Here is a 12,051-nt window from a genome sequence, read left to right on the forward strand (position 1 = left end):
ATATTTGTTTAGTTTTTACTGAACAGTTTGAAATTTGTCTAAGAGTAGCAGTCTGTAGAAAATGAACCTAAATTTACGTACAGGCAATTTACTTACTAAAACAGGCAAAGAAATGTTAAAGTAGCTTAAATTTTCAAGTAGACAGTTCTTAACACTTAATAAATACATATTTTAATAAGTCTTTTATACTATAAAATCCTACAACATAGAGGAGTTTTCATCGTTTTAGTTTGTTGTGTGAATATTTAACTTTAATTATAATTCTAAAAGAAAAACGTTAACTACATCATTATATTAGTTTGCATCAAAAATTTTTATTCTATACGGTAAACTTTAAACATTTTTATCAGTATTTTGATGGATACAATTCGAAATACAGAGTGCAAGTAGCAATAATGTGCTTTGCTGGCATAAATTTTGTTCTGTTGATAGTTTTATCTGCTTATAGCTGCTGTATGTGTAAATGCTGCTGTGGACAGGTAAATTAACAATTTTTTTAACTATATCAATAAATTGCTTTTTAGTTGCATCTTAATTATTAGTTTTAAGAAAACTTGTTGTTTATATTTTGCTAAATGATCCAGAGTTGTTAAAATTTTAATTAAGTTTAATAGCATAAATAGTGGTATTACTTTCAAAATTGAGCTAGTATAGTTAATTTTTTTTTAAATTATTCTGTTACTGTAATAGAGCTTAAGTAAAAATTAAATGGTTTAAATTATTTTAGGTAGTGAAAACAAAAAAAATTATACCTATATTTAAAGCTTTTTTGTAAAAAGTTTCCTATTTCAATTAAGCTATATGTTAAATAATAAGTAACACAACAATAAATTAGTCAAGAAATCAAGTTGAACAGCGAATTGTGTATGCGTCTGTACCTTACAATCAAAATCAAGTTACAAACCAGCCGATACAAAGTAATATTGTTTGTGCTATTAATAATTCAGAACGGAATTTGTTTGCATAGTTTTGAAACTAAAACTTAGAACTTTTGCAAATGAAAGTGTTGACTTGTAATAAATGTAAAATATTTGTTCTACCACAATTTAACATTATTTGAACATTTTTTAATATAATTTAACTTTTCTTAACCTATTAAAATTTTCAGGTTCTTTTGATTACCCCTAAGGAAGTCAACTAATTTTTCTCAATCAGCAGCAACAACAACAACAATTAATGAGAAATTTACAATCAAACCAATAACTTATGACAAATTTACAACCAAATCAGTTACAATTGGTGACAAATTTATAAGCAAATCAGTAACAATTGGTGACAAATTTAATAAAAAACCAGCAAATTCTAGCTTAATTTGTTACAAATATGCAGCCTATAATTCAAAAGACGTCATTGTAATTTATTATTCGGTAATTTTGGAAATGTCACACAGTTCTTGATTATAACTCTAGTTGAAAACGTTTTTATATATGGCATAAACATCTAAAAAAAAAAATGTATGTTAAATTTTATTTTTTAATTATCTAAAAAATTAACAAAAATTTTAAAATGAGAAAAATTAGCTTGATACCAAATAGTTTATGCATGCTGTAAAAGCCATCAATTTGTCTTATTTTTCTTATATCAATTTTTATTTATGGATTCTAAAATAAGTACAGCTAATTTTACTAATTTTGAATAGTATAAAAAATATTGTTATAAAGTTACAGAAATCATTTTTTTACTGCAATGTTATCAATAGTAAAGTACAAAACGCTTTAAAAAATAATCACTAAATCAGTTCGTATGTTTACTTGTTTAAAATCTTTTTTTTATTTCTTTTTAACGCATGTTTTATATTTTTGACTGTTTCTTTCCTATCTTTTGATTACTTTATAAATTTTAAAACAAATTTTGTGTATACTTCTCATTTACCAGAAATGCTTGTGTTTTTTATAGTACGATGTTTTTTAAAAACAGTATATGTGGTTTATGGCATGTTACTAACATCATAAAAGTTGTTGATAGTACATAAAGTAGCAGGGGCATGTTTTGACTGGTTTCCTGTTTCCTGTGAACCCCCTGAAAATAAAGAAAATAAAAAAATATTCTTAGAAAATCACTAAAAACTTTTTTTTTAACTTTGTTTTGGTAATTTGGTATACTTTGAATAATGAATGTTGAATTTATTACACTGAAAGATCAAAAGTTTCCGTAACAAAAAATGCTGGTTTTTGCCCAGCTGAAATAGATTTCAAATAAAATTTTAATTATGACGTGATAATAGGTAAAAGTTTCAAAGTAGCATTTATTTTCTAGGAAACTTTTTACTAACATGCTGTTAGTTACCATTATAATTTGTTACTTAGTATAAATAACTTTTGATTAAGTATTTTTTTCAACTAGTAAGTACACTTTTACTTAAAATATAATAGCATCGCAGGTACAGTAGACGGTAAATAAGTTTTCAGTTATTTGTCAAAACTTAATCAGGATAAAAGAGTTTTTTATTTAGATTGCCTAAATACACATTATTTTATATCTTTAATAGCAAAATAAACTAACGACTTTAAAAACTGACTTTCTAATAAATAGAAACTGCAGTCTTGTTAGCAAACATGAGCAACAAAGAAATTATTTTATTTGCTTTTAATCTCTATTTAGCTTATTTTACACTGTATAGTACCTACTATCTGTTTTTAATACTTCGATCAAAACGATTAAACTACTATATGCATTAAAAAATATAAAAAGGTATATTTTTAAATAATCAAAAGAATAAGATGGAGTATTCATGATACTCTAAGAAATAACATTAATCTTTAACAACAACTAATATAATTTAATTTGACTACGAACAAATTTTATTTTAAATTTCTTTTTTTGTTCTTAGTAGTATATAGAAAATTTTGGTGACAAAATATAATTTAAACAATATCATCTTGATATTTTCATAATATTTTTTCTAATTTTTTTACAACAAAGAAATGTAAGAAAATGTTTTGTTAGACGGAAAAAAAGGAGTTCTTTATACTTTTGTTTTTATTGTAAATAGAATTTTAAAAATTAAAAGAAATTAGAGAAAAATAAAAGAAAAAAGAATTGAAATATATTTGTTTATGTATAGATATATTCTTCAAAAACTACTTCAAAAACGTTTTGTACTATTTAAAATTAATTTTAAGTATATTTTTAAATATACGCGCTCAAAACGTTTGGTGTAAGGACCTAATGTACAAAGGAACCTTTCGGTTATCGAGTCGTACACAACATGCTTAAAAAATTTCTTACGAGCTATTAGACATAGTTTTTTTATCATTTAAATGCTTAAATCTTTAGAAATAAATTAATCAGTCAAACGAAAAGAAAGATGAAAGAAAATAAAACTAAACGAAAATTAACTGAATTTTGTGTTTAATGATGTACTATGAATCTTGTTTAGTAATATAAAAACTAAAAAATATATATAACCTTAAATTAACTTTTAAAAGATGATAAACAACACTAATAACAACAGTAATGATTAAAACTAAGAAAAAAAATTGGTAGTTAAAATGAAAATTGTTCCAAAGTATAGTTTTATTTATTTTCCTTTTTATGAAGAGGTTGAATAACTGTCTTGAAACTAATTTTTAGTTGATATGGTTTAAATTAAAAATAAGTTTAAGTATTAATGTTTAGTATAAACGAGCTTGTCATTTTAATACAACTTACAACGTTTAGTTACTAAGTTTTATATTTTTCTATAAAATAAAAAGCTAGTTTTAAATTTTACAGCATTGAATTGAATAACTAATTATAAAAATAGCATTAAACCAAACTATATTTTATTACCTTTACCACAAAACCAAAACTGTTTCAGACAGTCTGAATATTTAATTTTGTTTAAACTTCCAAATTGCTTTTTCAACACTTTATAAAATATTTATTAGCCTAACAACAAACTAATTTAATTATGAAAATGAAGAATGTTGCTACAAAATTACAGTTTTTATAAAAACATGCATTCCGATAAGCACATACAAATAAAAATGTTTATCTTTAACGTATAACTAATTTAAGAGCATACTTTAAACTAAAGTAAAAGCTTCGTTCCAAATTAAATATATTTAACGAAACAGTAGCAGTACTCTTCTAAATGATTATATTTAAAAAAAATCAAACATATTTAGTAATTATCTTTTTAGTTTTAATGTATCCATAAAAATCACAAAGTTTTAAAGATTTTAAAAACTTATATTTTTTTTAAAGATAAAATCTATTTTTTTCTTTATTCTATTTTTTGCCTCTCGTATAAAATCAAATGATATTACAGTTATAACAAAAGAGCCAACGAATAATCTTAAAACACTGCAAAACAAAAGTAGAAAATATAAACAACATTAATACTAAACAATATTAATGACACCATAAATCATCAAACATGTTTTACAGTGTATATCATAGCCTATCTTCGTACTTTTAGTTATATCAAATAATTAGTAAACTTTAAAATTTTAACTCATTTTAAATAAAAAGGCTTTTTTAAACACGTTATGTTATTTTAATGTTGTTTTCAACATATTGAGTTGTCAAAAAAGTATCCAAATTTTATATAAAAATGGGCAGGTGTTAACTCTAATAAAAACTTCATTGCTTACATTCTGAATTTATTTATAAAATGAATATATACAAAGTAAACAAATTTCTTTAATTTAAGAATTGTTTACATTTTATACTTCTTAATAAAAGGACAATGTGCTTCTTTCACAAATTTACTGATGCGAAAACTTATGTACACAAAGTAGTTACGTCATAAGTGTTGCGTAATTACGTCATGAAAATCCAACAAGTGTTTATTCCAAGTTTAAAACATTACCTTTTTGATTTAACTTGCTTTAAAAATTTATTATAAAACTTAAAGAATAAAGTATAATCAAACATATGTAGTATTTAAATGAAATTTTTTCTAAAATATAAAAACAGTTCCGAACTTTCATGACGTCATTACGCGCCATAACTGATGCGTACTGTTGTATACCGTTTTTTTATTAAAAAGCTTTAAATTAAGTAGACTTAATAATTTATAATTAAAGAAGTTTACAATTATTAGGACACTTTTCAAGGCACAGTTAAGTTTATTTGTAATAAAACAAAAACGAAACAAAATTTATTTGAAAAGTATAAACACATTCAAAAATTTTTAAGTTTATTCTTTAAAAGTGCTAATTTTTTAGCAAATATAAGTTTTTTTAGCAGTTTTTGTTGATCTAATTCTGTTTTAGCTAAACACGGCTCATCAGAGCTATTAAGTGACTTTATAAGCTATAAATTGAATCTGAGTTGTTTAGAGTACACAGCTTTTGAAATTTTGGTACAGAAGATATTTAATAAAAACTTGCTCTTGTCTTTTCTAAAATTGAAGTTATCAATATTAATCTATTTTGATTAAACATCTTTATTTTACTTTTTTAATACTACATCTTATAAAGTATAGCATACAATTTAAATACTTTTTGTGTATCAATTTAAAAAAAGAAAATAATTTTAAAATTTCAAAAGGAACATATGATAGCATATAGCTGTATTTTATTATAGTTTGCAAAAAATCAATTGTCTAATCTTTATACAATAAAGTTTTTTCACTGATTAAAGATAAATTGATAACTTGATAAGGCTAAAGAGCAAGCTTTCCAACATATACTGTTTGTAATACAATAGTTTATCTAACGGCTAAAAGTTTAAAGTTAAGATAAAAATTATTATATATTTTTTTTAAAGTTTTTAACCAAATTACTATTTTCAGTAGATATTAGATGACTTGTAGTTACTCATTATAAATCAATATGATAAAATATAAATATTCTAAACATAATGCTTGTTTTAAGCACTAGTTTTAACTGTACTTGATCTAGCTAGTATATTTAAAGAAAATTGTTTAATGTAGCCTTTAAACGAAGATCGATAATTTAAATATAAATATTTAAGTACATAATATTCATAAAGATTAAGTCGGAGAGTCTGTATGTAAGCTACATAAGCTGGGAACGGGTCAAAATTGCACGAAGACAAAATAGCACGAGGGGACTAAATTGCACGAAGGGTCAACTTTGCACGAAGATACTTTTGCACGAAAACAAACTTGCACGAGGGAAAAAAATTGCACGAAGACGATTTTGCACGAGCTACAATTATGCATGGAGGGTCATTTTTGCCAGGAGTAAAAAAAAAACAGAAAAAAAAATTATATAGAAAAATAGAACAAAAAACTAAAAAATAGATTTGCAAATAAAAACAAAAAAAGTTGCTGACCGAGGGTAAGAGCTAGGGGTAACATTGATAGTAAAAATAAATAAAAATAACTACTAAAAATTATTATAAAAAATATGATTAAATGAAAACATATTAATTTTAAAATAAGCTACCGACCGACCGAGGGTAAGGGTTAGGGGTAACAGTGGTAGTAAAAAAAAAACAATATTATGTAAAAGATTAAAAAAAATAAAATTAATTAATTAAAAATATTATTAAAAAAATATTAAAAGATTCAACCCGAGTAAGATTGTCTATTCGTGCAAAAGTTTCTTCGTGCAAAAAAAAGACCCTTCGAGCAGAAGTGTTTTCGTGCAATTTAGTCTCCTCGTGCAATATTTTGCGCTCTTGCAATTTTGACACCTACCCACATAAGCTATGTGTATAATGCTTTTAATTAATCTGTCATTTAAAAAGTTGAATATAATTAATCTAAACGGCAGTAAATTAATTTGCACAAAAGTAAATTACACAAACTAAATAAAACAATAAACAACATTTAGTACTTGCATATACAATGTATAAAATGTTGCAGACATAAATCAGTTACTTTTTAAACTTCAAAAAACTGTTGAAAATTGTTAAAATTCAGTAAACAAAATAAAATTCAACTTACACTGCAACTACCAATACTCATACAAAACTAATAATTTAACGCATATTTTTTGTAACTTATACTAGTAGTATTAAGTTATAGTGCAAAAAAACTTGATTATGTATCAGACAAAGCTTTGTTTATGTCGTTTGTTTTTGTATGTGTATACTATCATCCTTTTTGTATTTTGTAACTTTACAGTTTAGCTAACTAAAGGATTTAGCGAAAATTATACGCGTAGTAATCAAAACAAATACATAATAGTCTGCGTAAGTACAAAAACACATACATTAAATCAAATAAAGACAAAAAGATGTATTTTATGTCTACTTGGGTTTCTTAAGCTATTGATATTTGCTCTTTAGTTAAATTTTAATTTGTGTAACTAAACAGTTATCATTTTTATTTTGTTTAAATATAAATCTTTTAATAAAGTTAGAAATGTTAGCTAAAGCTCAAACACTTTTAAAACTGACTTTAATTTTGCTTTATAAACTAAATCTAGATTAGTTATGTAACTTTAGTTTTATAAAAATATCTTTAATATCAGTATACAAAAATTTTAAGCTTTTGAATAGTTTTTATAACAAGATTAAATTCGGTTCTAAAACCTAAACTTGCTATTAAAAAGATAAAAATGTTCTTCTATTCAATGAACACCTTTTTTCGCTTTTGTACTGACTAAAGATAAAAATCATACTAGATATTTTTTATTCTATAATGATTGTACATTTTGTCATTTTAACAATTATGTTTAAACACGTAAAATAGCAAAACTGTTGTTCAATCTACTTTAAACTACATTTTAATGAAAACTTGAGGTCTAAATAAAAGTTTTTTTTTTTTTTGAATTCACAAAAAAATGCTAAAGAATTTTTCATTTTTAATTAAAAACCGTTTTTTTTTTCATTTTTAGTACTTTTTGTAATGTATAACAACAAGTAAAGAAAATATTAGTAAATAGGCACTTATTAATTATTTATTTAAAATTTTGTATTACAAATTTATTATAAAAACCAACTTTACTTTACAGAAATATCAATAACAAAACAGTTAAAAAATTATTTTAACATAAACGGAAAGCAGTAGGTACCAATAAAAAATTTAATTTAATCTAAATAAAATTTTCAAAATTTCTTCGTCAAATTAAGATAAATTACCTGAAATTATATTATTATTCAACAGTTAATTTTACAACGAAACCAAACAACTAAATTGTTCAATTCTTTAGTTAAATGTTCAGCTGCTATAATTTTATATTTTTTATTTATCTACATAAAAGTTTTTATTTTAATTCAATAATAGTGTGTAAAAATATTTTTTTAATGATTAAACAGGTAAACTGGTTGCTGTTTTTTGAAAAGCAAACAATAATATAACAAGAGAAGTTTATGTATTTTAAAAGTTGCTCTTTGCTTTCTGTTTTAGCTCAATTAGTACGATACGGTTGCACATGGTAGTTTAACAACTTAGTTTAGTTATAAAAATTTATGATAGTAAATTTGTCAAATTTTTCAAATTTATTTTTGTTTAAAATAGTCTAATAAGATTTCGGTATACTTTTAAAAAAGTATTACATAAATTATAAAACTATATAAAAAAGAGTGATCAATATATAAGGGCTTAGTTATTGAAATACTTTTATTCAATGGTTGTCAACTTAAGTTTACGCCGTTTCACCTAAACTGATCTTCAGAATTTTTTTAAGTGACGTCACTTTAAAAGATTCTTCTAGGTGAAACGGCGTAAACTTAAGTTAACAATCGTTAAAAAAAAATATTTTAATATATAAAGCTTATATATTTTATCTATGTGCTGTAAAATTACTGCGTATTTTTGTCTATATAAGTAATATATAGATTTATATTATAGTAATATATTTTTTAATTCAGGGAGCTTTAAAAAAATAGTTACTCTCTTATACTTAAACATACATTCCGTGTTACAATAACTTTTGTAGAACTTTTTAAGTAATGGTTTAATTTAAAACTACAGTTTATTTGTTTTGAAATATTGATTATTTTACACTAGCACCAGTTAAATCAACTAAGCTTTATTACAATTGATATTTTTGATTTTTTTTTTGAAAATAAGTTACGAACAATAACTCAATAAGTCTTAAGCTGCATAAACAGTTTACAAAAAGTAAGCTTTTTAAACAAAGTTTTTATTTTTATAGAACTACGTAAAAAGGAAAAAACTAAATGTAAAAAAAACAAGTGTTTTAATAATTTAAAAGTATTATCTTTTTAAGTATTTTGATCCTTCAAATTATTCAAACGTTTTACTATCTATAAAACATTTACAAAACACCGATAACCTAAAACTTTGGAATTTTTAATTTAATTAGGCTAATTTATTGCCTTAACTTTTTAATTTAACTTTAAACACCCTATAAAAAGAAAAATTACAAATTTGATAAAACATTTTCTATAATTTTATAGGTTGTAATAAAGTAAATTCAAAAGGTTATCTGCTAATGCCACTAATGACATCTTATCGTCAAAAGTAGAATGTCTTGATAGTTTTTACATAGTTATCTAAATGTTTATTTACAGTAAGAAAGTTCGAAAAACGTTTTAAGTGTTTCAAAATTTTCATAAAAGTTACTTAAAAAAATAAAATTACATCTTTATGACAGTATTACAAAAACATTAACTGTTTTTAAAATATATTTTTGATTTTGAAGCTGTACCTTGAATATAAGTTTAAGTTCTTTTATATTTAATAGAATGAATTTTATATTTTGTACTTTTTTATTTAGTTTTATTAACTTTTTAAATCTAAAAATAAATATATATAACGATAAAAGCAGAAAATTTTTCCTAATATAAATATATTTATAGTGAAATAATTTGTATATGCACACAAAAATAATTATCGTGTAAGAATTAGCTGCTATTTTCAAACTTTCTCCCCGGTATACTTGACTTATTTGTTTGTGTTCGTTCTTAAACAATTAAAACATTATTGTGACATTTATCTTTTATCAAAAATTTTAATATTTAATGTAATTAAAATGAACTTTAAACTAAAGTTTGATCTAAAAGCTGTAAAAAAATTATATGTTTTCAATTTTTTTTAACTAATTACGTTATCTTTTAATACAGTTTTCAAAACAATTTTTTTTAAACTTTAAGTGAGTAAATAAATTAATTAAATCTAAAGCAAAAAAAACTAATATTAAAAAAAAAAATTCAGTGACTTACAAGCTGCTAAAAAAAATTTCATAAAACATAATAGCTCATAATTTTGCTATGACTGTTTTTCTTTATTGTTTTTTGTAAAAACTTGTTTTCTAGAGTACTAAAGTCATGTGAATGCCATAAAACAACAAAACTTATTATTTTTCAGTTTCTCAAATGTAAAGTGCAATTTTTTTTTTTTTGATATTGTTAAAAAAGTTTTTTGTTAAATAAAAAGGCTAGAATAACATTAGCTTTAAAACAGTTTTCGATTTAAATTACTTAAAGTTTACACACTGAAAATATGAAAGCATTGATAAGCTTACACTAAAACATGAGAACTCATTTTGGATCGATATATTTTGGCATTTGATTTTTAAAGATGTTGATGAAAATCATGAGTTTGTTTACATACTAACGCTAACACATTCCAAATAAGAGCAAGTTACATAACATACAGCTTGCCTTGAAATTAGTCTATCATTAGTTATCAAGTATTATTAGTGTTTATTTTTTAATCAATTTTTTAAGAAACAAATTGAATCAGTTTAACAGTTTTTTTAAGTTTATGTTTGTTGGGCTGATATTTCAACTTAAATAACAGTAATCCTCAGTATAATAAAGAGAATTTTTTTAGTAAAAAAAACTTTTTTTTAGTATTTTAATAGAAAATTAATATTTTTAAAACATTATGTTTTGAACATAAACTAATTTCTCAAATAAGCTAAAACTACTTTCAAATCAAAAATTGATAATTTTTAAATAAGTATACATTTTACTATATGTTAATAAAATATAATATATCAATAAAAATAAAAGTTTTAAAATTTGGGTAAATGTAAATTTATGAATATTTCTGAGAATAACTAACCTATTACACAAGTTTAATGAATTCATTTAATACCATCCAAAAGTCAGACATGTTTTATTAAGCTTGGGTGTTTAAACATTGTGAGTAAGAACTTGTAATACTAATTTATAAAATAAGCTATCGTACGTTAGTAAATTATCCGTAAATTAAATTGTTAAATTGATCGTTAATCGTTATCACGTAAAAAAACATTTTAGAGAGAATTCAAGTAATTTTGATTTTACATAACATAAACATTGTATCTTGTATAACTATAAATTTCTACGGAAATTCGTAAATACTAATAGTTCGACACTTGATTTTCATAAAAAAAAGTTCAATTAAATAGAAAAGTTTAGTAAAAGTCAATTTTATAGAACTATATTTGACAATTACTTAAAGTTTGTTTTAAACGCTTTACTTTTCAACTTATTATACTAAATTTTTTACATTTTTATTAATATTGCAATTATATAAATTAAAAGTAAGTTTAGATGTAATAAGAACTTTATTTATGTAAAAGAAATCACGTTCAATATTTAATTTTGCTCGCCTACTTTTGTTCCTTTAAATTAAAGCTACAAAAACAAAATGAATAAAAACATGTATTTACATTTTTTATTAAGGTAAAAATAAATTGCTGTTATAGTTTGTTTTCAAATAGTTTAGAATATAAATTTCAAATCATTTATCATTTGTTTGAAATGTTACAGCAAAACTATGTGATATTTTTTACAAGATAAAAGTGTAAGTATTCAATCTTACAACAATTCTTTAAAGTTTAATACAAGTTGATAAAAAAAATTATTTGTTTTATTTAAGATATTTATTCGAAATTTTAAAATTTAGTAATATTATACAAGTCAGTTATAACTATGTTTTTCACCTTACATAACACATTACATAATAAGGAAATACTTAATTTACATTTTGTAATTTATTGTACTAAATTTTAAATGTACTTTTTTATATTAGTTTATTACTATTCTATTGGAGTTTAAATATTAATTTCCATTCTCTTTCATAATACTTTATTAGTGATCTACCGAGTCCAAAAATTTTGGATTCGGCCGAATCCGAATCTTGTTTTCAAATTAGGCCAAGTCCGAGTCCGAATGTGAAAATATTAGTAATTTGAATCCGAAAAATTTATTCTGCTTGTTATTTAAATAAAAAAATAGTTTACAAATAAT

The 12,051-nt window shown here is 22.7% G+C and overlaps 1 long non-coding RNA gene across 1 annotated transcript; it reads left to right on the forward strand.

The window, feature by feature from the left end:
* The first annotated feature begins 355 nt into the window (after positions 1–355).
* Positions 356–1,151, forward strand: LOC145835292 (uncharacterized). Its single transcript, XR_014369850.1, has 3 exons — positions 356–479; positions 836–917; positions 1,109–1,151. It is a non-coding gene; the product is annotated as an uncharacterized LOC145835292 (long non-coding RNA).
* The last annotated feature ends 10,900 nt before the right edge of the window (positions 1,152–12,051 follow it).

Source organism: Thalia democratica, chromosome 4, assembly GCF_965202585.1.
Source record: "Thalia democratica chromosome 4, ktThaDemo2.hap1.1, whole genome shotgun sequence".
NCBI classification, from domain to species: domain Eukaryota; kingdom Metazoa; phylum Chordata; class Thaliacea; order Salpida; family Salpidae; genus Thalia; species Thalia democratica.